Source organism: Bicyclus anynana, chromosome 19, assembly GCF_947172395.1.
Source record: "Bicyclus anynana chromosome 19, ilBicAnyn1.1, whole genome shotgun sequence".
In the NCBI taxonomy this organism is placed as follows: domain Eukaryota; kingdom Metazoa; phylum Arthropoda; class Insecta; order Lepidoptera; family Nymphalidae; genus Bicyclus; species Bicyclus anynana.
The window spans coordinates 12,462,351-12,474,947 of record NC_069101.1 but is presented as its reverse complement, the minus strand read 5'-3'; the positions used below and the strand labels follow the sequence as shown (position 1 = coordinate 12,474,947).

General features: G+C 34.5%; 1 protein-coding gene across 1 annotated transcript in view; it reads left to right on the top strand.

Annotated features, from left to right (window-relative positions):
* LOC112044601 (dorsal root ganglia homeobox protein-like) overlaps positions 1-12,597 on the top strand; it is a 108,642-nt gene that overhangs the window by 33,488 nt on the left and 62,557 nt on the right. The window lies entirely within an intron of this gene.

Genomic DNA, 12,597 nt, shown 5'->3' with positions numbered 1-12,597 from the left:
ATTCTTTTCTCACTTGATGAATTGGGTGCGAGAGGAATTGCAGCAAAAACTCTCTATCATTGTCTCAAAGCTCCCAAGTATAGTCTTTGATTACTTTCTCACTTAATTTAAGTAACGACGCAAGCTAATATTGTAGTAAACGAATTTGAAAGAGGTAAGTTAGGTAAATTTAATTCTACCCATAACCCTCACTAGATCCTACGCGTGATGTGGGAGTTCTATTAAAACTATACATTATAGTAATCCCCCAGTAATTTTGAGATTTTTTGTTGCATTTTTACCCTTTATTGCAACGCACTTCTGTAGTTAAACTCGACGTTGAAGTAACTACGACATAAATTTCTATAAAATTGGATGCGATGTATGTCATTTTATAGAAATTTATGGTAAAGGTAACGAAGTGAAAGGTACATAACCCATAAGCCAATTTACAGAGTAGACACGTCACATAACTCGCGTCACTTGGAATAAGATGTGACAGCGGCAACGTCTGTTATTTGATGATTTTATTTTACCAGCAGATGCGATTTTATTTTACCAGCAGATGGTTTCTCCTGCGTAGTTCCCTTTACTGTAGGAATACAGGGATAAAATATATCCTTTTTTACTCCCTGATACTGTAGCTTTCCATTAGTATAAGAAGTTTTCAAATCAGTCCAGTAGTTTTGAGTTTATTCGTTACATACAAATTACAAAAATACAAATCTATACATACCTACGGTAGCATATGTATTAGTAGGTAGGTTAAAACCGATCTTTTTTCAGATAAGTTTTTCCTCCTCTTCCTCTTCTTTTTTCAGATGACTTTTTCCGCTAAAAGTTGTCTGAAAAAAGCAAAAATCTCAATCGATTAGGGTAATTTCATCCAGTCTTTTAAGTATAATGGAAACTAATGATTTCTATCCTTAGTTTCAGGAATAATGACATTTTGTCAGTCAATGATTTACCATTATTCAAAAATCTATAAAACCTAACATTTTTTTCCTGGGACTCGTAAATATAAAGAGATTGTTGCCCTTGTTAGTAATAACCAATAATAATTTTGTACTATAGATCGGTTACGTCACTACAAAATCACCGCAAAAAGTGATCCGAATAACACAATTTTGTCTTTAATTCCATTAGATATTTATATAATATAGTTTTTACACTTACTGAACACACAACTCTACATTGTAGACGATATTTAGGTATTATTTGTTTAAATAACGTTCTTTGTTGACCACAACTAACATTGAGTTGTGTATACATTTCCTCTTTTGAGTGCCTCATTTTTCATGCGCCAGTAACAGATCTAACAATATTTAATATCATTGGTGATAACTGTTTTAAAAGTCAATCACATTATCCACCACCAGCCACCAACGGCAAACGCCACCCGCTTGCCGACACCAAGAACCTTAAGTGCTCAAGACAAATAGCTCACAAAGTGGAATAGTCTAAACAAACAAATAGTTAATCTTGTAAAAATATTATCTAACGATGTATCAGAGACTATTTAACGTATTTTTCCTGTATTTCCTCTATATCTATTAATACAGCGCCTCAAAAGCAGTCAAACGTCGAACTAGTCACAAGTGCACTCAGCGAAACAACTCAATATCCAATTTGGTTCGACCCGCTCTCCTATTCCATTACTTAACTAGCGCTGTCAAAATACACTTCACCCGATACTGGACCGTTATCCGTCTACATTTCCGAGATGACCACGTCCTATTGATCTTTTGATGGTGTATTAAAATAATAATAACACTAAGGTCAACTAATAAATACAAAATAGACCTCTGCCTTCGATACAGCGGATGTAGGTTAAAATCCGGTCCGGGGTATGCACCTCCAACTTTTCAGTTATCTGAATTTTAAGAAATTAAATATCACGTGTCTCAAACGGTGGAGAAAAAACATCGTGAGGAAACCTACATACCTGAGAATTTTCTTGATTCTTTACGTGTGTGAAGCCTGTCAATTGGGCCTGCTCAACCCCTTAACTTAACCCCAACTCTTATACTAAGAGAAGAACATTGCTTAAGATTAGTGCTCAACAGTTAGCCGAATATTTGATTTCAATCCTCAGTTTCAGGAATAACGATGTTTTTTCAGTCATTGAATTACCATTATTCAAAAGTCTATAAACCCTAAAATTTTTCTCCAGGGACTCCTAAACTTGAAGAGATAGCAAGCCATTGTTGGTGATAACTGTTTTAAAACTCAATCGCATTAACCTAAACAAAACAATAAGCCAGCTATAGGGTAATTCACTAACTTTGACGTATGTTAGTTGATATAATATACGAAATTGAGATTCTGTGTAACAAACCACCAAGTGCCTACTGACAACCCATATATCATACAATATTTGATTTGATGATTATTTTAATAATAAAGACCAAATTAGTGAACAGGCCAGCTGAACAAACGTACCTACATAATTGCTAAAAAATATATTTTTATTTAAATTCCATTACATTTTAATATTAATTATTTTACATTAACCTAATTAAATGTTAACACGTCTCACCTTAAACTCCTTTCCTATTAAGTATTACGCGGTGTATCAAAGAGATACGGCGTAACGGATAAAGGGTAACGCGTTTAAGTCTCTCATCTCGGGGTGGTTTTACACCCCCACCCCGCGTGCCGTGGGATTACGGGGTGTCGTGCTGGTTAGCTAAGTGGCAGCTAAGCTGTTTACCTGCTCGCCTACTATCTAGAGTGATTTCAACGATTTTCCTCTCCTATTTTCAGTAAAGACTACGTTCTAGATATTGCTCTTTGATCTAATTATTTTATTTCTTGGCTTCTCCATCTCATCAATACTTCCATAAAAGTTCATCGGCGGTAGATAGGTAATCATTACCTGTCCCTTAGCAGGGGCTTATAAAATTTTAGCCTTTCTAAAATGAGGCTTTGACTCTATTAAATAAATTTTGGCAATTGATTTTCATTAGCCTTTCATATTAGATGTAAATAATTCATTTTTATTTAATTTTGAGTACATTTTAATTTTAATGATTTTACATTTTTGTTTTCTTATTTTTTAGATTTCTTATTCCGATACCACCAGTTTAGTACCGCACTAGGTCTTTCGACATTTATTTTTAATCATCTTTAACACTATGTCAAAGACGTACATTAATAATTAGTCGTAATTCCTCATTTGTGCCTGAGATATTCCATTCACTCACGTACTCACCTGTACCGCTCAGAAATGATGGCATAGTGCTCAGATTTATTTTCTGATAAAGTAAACAGCCTTATACGCGTTATTCAAGTTGGTTTATTTCACAGGTAATGGGGATGATGACTAGGTTTGAATATATTGATTTTTATGATACATTCGGGTAAATGAGGTCAATGTTAAGTAATTTATACATAAAAAGCAAAGATTGTCTGGATATTTGCAAAATAAATGAGATTATAAAATTTCAAAATCTATTAAAAATCTTTTGTTTTGTGTTAGCTTCCTTACATTAAATGTGACATTTTTTAATATGTGAACTATAAACATAAACGCACAAATAACAAAGATATTAGTAATTTTGTTTGAACGCTCATACAAACCTAACGATCAACGAGCCAACGACGTTACTAAATCGTGCCATTTTGTATGGAGCGTTTTTCAGGGATCCGTGGCAGCGCCGCAATTCTGACCGTTTAAATCCCTGTAGCTCCGAAAGTTATGATCGCATACCCTGTTACTTTTACAAAATTGCTTTGCTATTAGTATGCTCTTAATTTATATACAATTTATAAAACTGTCGTCATCCCTATTTTTTTCCAAGGGCTTGTACCTACTCGTAGTCTATTAGTAAGTCATGTGATTTTTAAAATCAATGAATATAGTGTAATAATTTTTGTTACAGCCACAATAAAAATACGACACATAAAGTCGACCCATAGCCTTTACAGCTCAAGCTAAGCCACCAAATAGCACATAACCATTCCACTGATTTCCGCCCAACATTCAACGGCAATAAAACGTGCAACCAAGCGACAGGCGCGCCACTAAATTGTAGCGCTAGCGTGCTCCGCCCGCGAAATTGGGCAATTTTTATTTGGGGCACAACTTGGGCATAAATAAAACACGCGTGGGGCAATTTGCCTAAAACCAGGCGTCGCGTTACCCGGCCAGTTGTACCCGGTTAAGGTACGTTCATACCTAACGTAAAGGATACATACGGATGCGTTACCTACCCTGGATTCAGAAGCGCTGTTCTGTAAAAAAAAAAATTATAACACCACAGTGTCTGTTTAGAAATCGTCTCTCTCTTTTTCTAACATAATAGAGATGAATTCTAACCTTACACTATCGAATACTTAAAGATGTCGTAACAGAATACCACTGTAGTACTTAATCCTGAAATCCTCGTGTGAATTACGTATACTTACAGTAGCGCTATAGTTCTGTAATGATGATGTTAATAACTCGAAAGTGTGAGTTTCGAATTCGCTTGTATCTCTCTCTATTTTTAGTATGGGATTAGACAGTAATAGATAGAGAAAAATTCAAGACATATCGCATTATAATATCGTCACAAAATAGCACTACAGTCCAGATCTTTGAAAAGAGTCGCCCTCTGACGAAACTCAGTCAGGTGTGAATGCACCTTTAAGCCTAAGTACTCAGAGTAAACCGGGGTACACAATCATACATAATGTATACCTCATATATTTGAGGTTGTATATGCTTCAAATGCTTTTGTGACAGTTCCAAGACTTCGTGAATATGCAAAAAATAAAGTTAGGGTTTACTTATGATTTACTAATCCTAAATCACATTTAGGTAGGTTATTTCGTTGCTTCTTTTAACGTAAAATCATTAACGTATTTTAATATTTGTCTAGTACGCTCCAGTATTATAAATAAAATAAATAAATATACTTAAACAATACACATCACTAGTATTATTAACTATTTTACATTTATTTGAGTAATATACAAAGAACAAAGAACCTTTGATAAATTCTCGTCGTTCTGTAATAAAATGGCAATCTATACTATTATAAAGCTGAAGAGTTTGTTTGTTTTTTGAACGCGCTAATCTCAGAAACTTCTGTCCAATTTGAAAAATTATTTCAGTATTAGATAGCCCATTTATCGAGGAAGGCTATAGGCTATATTTTATCCCCGTATTCTTACGGGAACGGTAACCACGTGGGTGAAACCGTGCGGCATCAGCTAGTGTTTATATAAATGGTTTTAAATGGGATACATTTAGCAATTATTAGCAAGTTGACGAAAAGAAAAGTTTACCTGGGAAAATCATCCTAGCTAAGCCAAAGCTATTAACGTATTTATTAAGTAGTTTACCCCAGTAAACGAGTTTTCTTTAGGTAGAAAGTCATAAGTATTTAGTGATTAGTGAAGGTATCAGAAATGTACCCGAATACGAAGGGATATTTCCGTGTGGTTCTTTTAAATCAAAATTAATTTAGATTAGAAGATTACTTTATCTAAGGCTAGCATAGCCGCTTTGCCTCAACGAGGCAGTGCAAATCCTCTTCCTCCTTGCGTCATATTCCTCATTACTTTAGATTTTGAAAACAGTTTTTAAAATACTATTCAAAAACATAAAACGCCATTTTTCTTGTATAATATTGAATGTTACCGATGCGACGCTTCGTATCGTACTGACTCAAAAATGTATTACTTTTGAATTTTGTATTTGGAGCAGCTACGACACCGTCGTGTTCCGTACGCTCTAACTGCCTATTCATTATCAACCTATATTTAGCTCATTGCTGAGCTCGAGTCTCCTCTCAGAATGAGAGGGGTTAGTCCTTAGTCCACCACGCTTGCCTAATGCGGATTGGCAGACTTCATACACGCAAAGAATTAAGAAAATTATCTGTGGTATGGTTTCCTCGAGATGTTTTCCTTCACCGTTTGAGACACGTGATATTTAATTTCTTAAAATGCACACAACTGAAAAGTTGGAAGTGCATGCCCCAGAACGGATTCGAACCCACTCTATCTGGATTCGGAGGCGGAGGTCATATCCACTGGGCTACCATGGCTTTCGGCAACTGCCTATTAATATAGATTAATAGAAGAAGAAGAAATACTTTATTGCACACAAAAATACTATTAAAAAATAAAACAATAAAAAGATAAATTAAACTTAGCATGCAAAGGCGGCCTTATTACTAAAAGTAATCTCTACCAGGATTAGATTAATCTGTGGTAGGCATCAAAATGATAAAGATGGAAGCGTTATTTATTTATTTATTTATTTATTTACTTACTTAAACAGTACCCGGGAAGACATTACAGTTGCCCAATTCGTCTTCCCGTACGTATACGTTTATAGTTAGCACAAAACACCCGCCATACACGTAGTAATATAATTGAGTCGGCTTTCAATTTGATTCGCATCCTCGTCCGAGTGTCGGTGATAATTCGCCCGAAAAATATAAAAAGGTGGCAGCTGGCCGACATATTGGATTACTGCCCGCCGCTACGTAACATACCTTTTCAGTAAATACGCTAAATGGTATCAAATTTTCATTCTGACAGCGCGATTCTTTGTTTTGTACGAGATTAGGTGATTTAATGGCATCTGATGTGTTTCGTAATCACACCGCAAATGTGTATTAGGATCGGATTTGTTTAAAAAGCTTGTGTCGTTGCGTTTATATTTTATTACGCGGTTTCACTCGCGTGGTTCCCGTTCCCGTAAGAATACGGGGATAAAATATAGCCTATAGCCTTCCTCGATAAATGGGCTATCTAACACTGAAAGAATTTTTTAAATCGGTCCAGTAGTTCCTGAGATTACCGCGTTCAATCAAACAAACAAACAAACTCTTCAGCTTTATAATATTAGTAAAGATATAGAGCTATCAACTTAAGACTAATAAGTTACACAACTACTTAGGTACTCTTCTAGAAACTGAGCAATAGCATTTAAATGAAATGAAATGAAATGAAAATATACTTTATTGTACACCACACAGAAACATACGATACAGAAAAATAATGGAAAGAAAGAAAATGCACAATAGGCGGCCTTATCGCTAAAAAGCGATCTCTTCCAGGCAACCTAACGAAGAAACTAATAGCTAATAAAAATTATAAAGATATAGGCTAGGGTGTACAGAAGTAACATATAAAAGAAAATATAGTTAAATATGTAACAAAATACTAAGAAATATCAACATAGGTATTTTTACATGTTTATACATTTATATTTATTATTTATATATATATATATATATATATATATATATATATATATATATATATATATATATATAAATAATAAATATAAATGTATAAACATGTAAAAAAATATATATATACATGTCATAAACACAACAAACCATGACGATAATTATTTAAAAAAAATATACAATATAGCATTGTTCGTATTTCGAATTAATATTTGTTGTTAACGACCAATCATAATGTAAACTGGGCAATATATATCTATGATATACACAAACTATCGTCAGTGTGCCTAGTGGGAGTTTTCAATGTTTTCATACTGAACGCGAATTTATATGGAATTGAAACAATTGTGCAGTAGTGCCACTAGATGGCGCTATTTCAATTCCTTGGAAATTCGCGTTTACTTTAACGCGATCGTCACATTATCAAACTGCCACTTAGGGCCTCAGTATTCGACGATGACATTTTTTTACTTAAAATCTCATATCGATCAGTAAGCATAAATAAATACTGAATACGAAAGCACGTGACTTAAGAAATTCCTAACAATGGCTAGCATACCTAATTAGCAGATTTTATAACCTATACAAATGAAATAAAAAAACAGATTTTGTTTGGCTTTTTTTTAAAGTATTCAAAGTCAGTGAACAGGTCAGTAGGTATATGGATCGTTTCAAAAGAAAATAGCTAATATTTCAGTCTAAAGACTAAATTAGCTACATTAGTATGTAACTTACCTACTTAAGTAAAAAATCTTCAACACACTAATTACGTATTAGTATTTTTATAAAAGCGAACACAACAAACAGCTCACACTGTTGACAAAACACTTTAAAATTACAACTCGAGTATACAAAGCACTTCGTAATAATTAACAGAGTATTACAGACAGCCCTTGAACGCTATGGGGTTTGTGCTCTCGACCCCCGCGAGTGGCATTGTTGCCCCTGCTCTGCTGTTTATTGTGTTTACACGCCATTTGTCGATGTTTTACAAAATATGGCATCGCGGCGACGTTTGGTGTAAAATTAATAAAATTTACACGTAAATTATTGAGAGGTCACATGTTTTTTGTTTGATTTGTTTGCAATGAACATTTTAATTTGAAATTATTTGGAAATGAATATGGATTTTTTTTTCCAAGACGGTTTGGTTGTAATAATAAAGTGATTTGATTGAAAGACTGGAGAAGAATATAATTATAAATTACTATCCAACGCCCCGCGGTTCCCGTGACAAGACGGGGATGAAATATAGCCTATAACACTCATATATATGGTGGTTTTATATGGTAAAAGAATTTTCAAAATCGATTCAGTTAAACCAAAGATTACCACAAACTTTACCTCTTTATAATATTAGTAGTATAAGTATGCACAGTACAAGTAGATCATCTGTCTTAGAGACAGCGTTTTTAAGCAATGATTAACGGTTTGTTGGTAAACGGGACTCTATGCCACATATGTTTGTGCTGTTGCACCTCACTTACTATTATTACATTCAAAGCCAAGCCAGTTATAATGACACTATGTAGCACCCAATATAAACGATCATTTTTTTTTATTCAAAATTGGCATTTTATTAAAACGTATTAATTTCATTTTCATTGTGAATTTCCATCAACCTAGTAGGTACTTAATATGTAATAACCTAGGATGATGCAATAATGTACATCGTATCATAAAGGGAGTCATACGATCCAGTTCAATTATAATAACACAGAGTAATGTCTGGCCACAGGGCTCAGAGGTGCAACCCTACCCCGTGCGACAATTGCTAACGACGCGTCGTAGCGAGGACTACTCGAAAATTGGCTGAAACATACGGGAACATATTGCAAACGTAACAAAAATACTTGAACCTGGCTCACGAGATTACCGCCATGTGGAATGTTGAGCTAACTACTCCTATTATTGTTCCGATAGTTGATTCAGTCAATGGTCTTATGGCGAAAAGCTTTGACCAACATCTTAAGACGCTTTCGCTAAACTGTTAGATCAAGAGTCGGATATGGAATGCAGTGATTCTTGAGACGGCGCGTATTTTGAGGAGGTTCCTCACTCTGGAGTCCTGACCGCCGGTTGCTTGGGCACTCAAATGTCCCGCAGCGGGAGGGTTGATTTTTCTTATACATTTTTAATAGTGTTTTGTATCATATTTTTATATTAACATTGTTGAAAATTAAAAAAAAGGACAATTAAATAAATAAATGAGAGTATTCCAATAGCTTGCACAATATTTCTAATTAGGGTCGGTATAATAAAGGTAGGGCATATAGGTAGTTTAAAGTGATAATGTTTGACTCTGAAATCTGAAAATAGAACTATTAAAATACTCTACAACAGAATTTATTCTTTGCCTTTCGATTTCATGTCTTTTGCGCAGCGAAGGTGTACATGTCCAGGAAGCAAAAATACAGGCGTAGACAATGCGTAGATCGCTACGTACGTAGCAAATGACACTACCTATACTTAAGTCATTCTCGGTATGCACTTTTACCAACAAAAAAATTGATAAGAAAATGTGTGTAATTTCATAAATAAGATTTTGAATTATGTATTGTTTTTTTATATAATGTTATTTAAAAATATATAAACTAACAATAGACGCCGCGTGGTTTTACTCGCGTGGTTCCCGTTCCCGTAAGAATACGGGCATAAAATAGCTTATAACCTTCTTCTATGAATGGGCTATCTAGCACTGAAATATTTTTTTAAATCGGACCAGTAGTTCCTGAGATTAGCTCGTTCAAACAATCTAAAAAACAAACAAACTCTTCAGCTTTATAACATTAGTATAGATTTCTTTTGTTCTAAGCTTATTAATTTTAATTAATTTATAAACAAGATGATTATAATTATCATAAGGTGTGAAATGACTAGCTATTTATATCTAGATTTTTAAAAAGGTGGAGGTTCTTAATTCAACGCGTATGCTTTTTTTGGAAATCACAGTGTGCAAAATATGGTTTTATAATTCAAGTATTACTAATATTATAAATAGATGATGCTTTGTTTTGTAGGTACTTTGCTAACATCCGAAAATGTGCTACTGCGCATAGTTCAATTTACTTACTATACTTGAGTGCGTGAATAAAATCGCCGCGTTCATTGCGAAATATAAATCCGTATATTTCAATACATCCGTTATTATTTGCCACTTGACGCGCGCCGAGCTCCCGCCGCTCTTTATCAATCATCCCCTTCGCAAATTAAATCGGGGGTAAAAATGAAATATGTCACTTTGTTTTTTTGTTCTCAAAGTCACTCGTTTGGAGAAGTTTTAAATTTATTTTTGTCGGCAAAATTGTGATTTATTTTGTTCCACTTTTAACAAGTTGTTCGAGTACTTTCATCTTTGATACCTGACTTGATTTACGTTTGCAATCAAAAGAATAATATGTATCTAATGAGTCATCTTGAGAAGGGAAAGGACAAAGAAATATGGACGAGAAAAACTAAATCACAGTTTTTCTGGGACATTAAGAATCTCGTACTTAATGTGATATGTGGCATTACCTTTCTTGCTTTTTTACTTACCATGCTTAACTGTCATCATGTAGCATTGATGTAGTTTGGTAGAAATTGCTCGCCCGTTCCCCGAGTGCTATAGGTATTTATCCCCGTATTCCTACGGAATGGGAACCACGCGGGTAAAACTGCTCATCGTCTACTAGTTTTTAATATAAAGATTAATCTAATTTTACCTTGAGAATATGGTTATTTTTTAGTAAATTAAGATAACTTTGGTCACCTGATATAAGGCCAACTTCCTAATTTGGCCATCCAGAAAAGTGCGGATAAAATATTATAGATAACTTCGGAGCCGGACCCGGTAAAGCTCCGCTTTGGCACATTTCCTACCCGTATACTATTTGTATTCTGTGCCTATTCTACTACCCTACCCCTACCCAAATTTCATAAGAATCGGTCAAGCCCTTTCGGAGGAGTACATTGTGACCTGAGATAAATTCTCTCTGGTCATTCAATATTTTAAGATATTTTTTAATTATCCCTAAGCTATAATTGCAAAAAGTCACAAAATAAAAAAAAATCAACAATAAAATTCCTGTATCATAACACTGTCGAGTCAATTTGAAATAGATTACACTCCAAACTAAACAGGGCCTCGCCGTGCGTTAAGGATTAAGTCGAAGTTATTTTCCACTAATGTGGTCTTCCAATTTTAGTTGAAGTTTGACTTGGATCTCTGTCGCTTTTGTGTGAAATGTGAATATCGGAAGATAGTCATTATCTTTTTTTTATTAATAATATGATATCGTATCGTATCTATCTGTAACTATAGGGCTGTTATGAAACGATGTTTTTATTAGATACTCGACAATCTGAGTCACTTTATCTATTTTTAACAGACTGGAGAAGTGGATTACAAAAATAACAATGTCACTTGTCGAACAAAGGTCACAATATTTGTCAGGACAACTTAATCAACCTGTAACCAAAATAAGACCTAATGGCAGAGAATGACCTTGAGTGGAGTCACGCACTTGTAAACGTTATGAGTAGGGTTAAAGACGTCTTTGACTAACTAACTAACACTCCCCTTTTCCACTCAAGTCACTCTCCCCGCCTATGCCTCGCCCGCCCGGTGGCCAAAACTTGAAAATGATATTTAGAGCAAAGTTGACTTATTAATTAAAACAGGTAGTTAGGTAATCTTTCATTATGTCCTATTAGCCTATTTTAATGGTTCAGGTATAGACGGGAGGAAACTTGGAGCTAAAATCCACAATACTGCACCAATACGGGTTAATCATTATCAGACGTATTTATGTATTAATATTACCACGAGAACGATACAAGTACTAACGCAGCGACTAAATAATAACCCTCAGATAACTTTACACAATAAATTATCTCAACCGGGTAAATAATCCGCAATTACCCGGCATCCGATTAAAATTTGCTCATATCCTCTCTTCGGTGCTTAGCTCCTTAAGACGTTCGCTAGAGATAATTAGCGAATAAACATGTTAGCTACAATATACGTTCCATTTTACGGGGATTACGCCACTCTCGATGCGGAATCTAATTACTTAGCGGTTGCGAGATACGAAACGTGCGGATTGGATGCGATCCTGTTGAGAGTAAACAAAATGTCTATTAAATATATAATAGAAACGTTACCATGCGGAAATTTATTATTAAACAGTTAATGATTAATTTTTTTTGCCCTTAATCGACGGATTCAATGTCATATCCCACAAAGAACTGTTTACTTAATGCTTTAATATTAATAGTATGTTTGTGCGCCTACCTAAAATCCTAATGACCCACATTTTGGCGATAGGCTAATTTAGAATTTAGTGTCCAGTTTATCTCTTTATTACAAAGAGATCCCTTAAACTTACTGCCAAGGTCACAAGTCCTGGTACCTGCTCGAAATGTTTCCTCTAACACAAAATGA